We start from the raw sequence: 1955 nt of genomic DNA, 5'->3' as shown, positions 1-1955 counted from the left end.
ATTTGTTATTTAATATCAGGGAACATTGAATTGATTCCTCAACAATGCGTATCCCTTTGTGAATCGAATTGAAGATCTTTGGATTTCACAAACACTTATTTACTGTTATACCATTGAGCTGACATTTAGTGCTTCACGCTTCCAGCTTCAATGAACTTGTGGTATAAAGCGACGAGCATCCAAATATATTCCACGTTATCCTTCACGACATTCCACTAAAACTTTAGGAACTCACTTCATTGCAAGTCATCATTAGACATATAATTATAGTTTAACTTTTGATCGTCAATAATCCCAGTTAGACTACTAATTTAAAACTAGGAAGCATTGGATAACCGTTTCTTCTTAGCACGAGATTCTTCATTAGTGCATATTCCAAGGATTTTTGACTTTCTATACCATTCTCTTCTTGTCAATTTTAAAAGCACAAGCAAATAAGGTGAACTAATATGACGATTTGAAGTCAATCCTTTTCACTATGAAAACTGAAATTCTAGCATTTTGTTCAACCATAAATTATGGTCACAACGTAATCTCTAGTTGAAGTTCGGACATCCTTTATAAGTTAATACGAGTAACAGTTAATTAAACAATCATCAACATTAAAAATGTCATCATAATAAGGAACTCAGTCCAAGTAATCACAGTTTTCCACTAGTATTTTACATTCAAAAATCACTATGTTTACTGTACGATAGTCGAATTTTTTGAAATCGTTACAGTATCACGAAACGTTGAAATCTGGCCATTAAATGTCTAAATTAAATCCATTGAATGGAAATCAAATTGAACCATGCTAATAACATCATTTACTAAGACTTAAATGTAAAATGTTTTATTTCCCTCTAAGATTATTTTGAACTATCTAGTTTCTGATAACCTTTTGTATAGGCTACTAAATCATCTTGCAGACCCTAATTTTCATATCCTTTTTAAGTAAATATGGTTATTAATTTTTTTTTGGTTAACATCCAACAATTATGGTTGTTATATGAAAAATCATATTTTAAAAATTAATATAATTTAAGTGTTATATTTCAATCATATTTTGTTTTAAACATTTCAAGTGGATTTCAATGTGTTACCATGACAATGAGAATATGACTTTATAAAAAATTATAATCTCATCATTTCATTTGATTTCATTCCCTCATCCAAATGAGAGACATATATGTATGTATATGTGCCAGTTAGATATTTAATCCCATTACGCAACAGAATTATGTAATAGTTTATGAATTCAATTTCTTTTTGTTTCTGTTCGAATTCAATTTTATTCATCGGATTTCTGTAAAAATTAATAAAACACAATAATTCTACTTGAGATATAAAATGTGTGAAATTAATTTTTTGAAAATAATTAATAAATAAAATCTCACCAAAGTTCTATGAACGACCCAATTGTCAGTGAATCAATATTCGATTTTCTAATCTTTAGCTCTCTAAGTGACAACTTTTGGGATGCGATTCCTGGAGTTCTCGTGAAAAACAGTAACTAGTAGAGTTCAACTATGTTGGATGTAAGACGGTTATTTAGTGCATGCAACGGAAGATGGTTGGAGATGTATACCAATGGATCCCAATTCATTTGTTCAGAAGTTTAGTGTTATTAGCAAGATCGAAGATCCTGGATTCGATCCTCTATGGTGGGATCAAGGATGCTTTCTGTTAGAGTCACACACTAACATGAAGCAGAAGTTAAATGCTTCCTAGTTATCAGTGGTTGTCTATCTAAGATAAGTTCTCGATCTAAACTATGGCGACGGAACTGGGTTATTCAACATTAATTACGTTATCGTTGTACTCAGTGACTAAATGTCGTGTAACATTGTTACAAATGCCTTATATTCTATATAATGTACTTACTTTGTTTGAACAACCGTTGAAAAATATAAAGCTTTGGATAGTTCTTTTGGGTTATCTGACTCTTTAAGTTTAAATAAATAAACGTTTGA

Source organism: Schistosoma mansoni (assembly GCF_000237925.1).
Source record: "Schistosoma mansoni, WGS project CABG00000000 data, chromosome 5 unplaced supercontig 0195, strain Puerto Rico, whole genome shotgun sequence".
In the NCBI taxonomy this organism is placed as follows: Eukaryota; Metazoa; Platyhelminthes; class Trematoda; order Strigeidida; family Schistosomatidae; genus Schistosoma; species Schistosoma mansoni.
Note: the sequence above shows the minus strand (reverse complement) of the source record.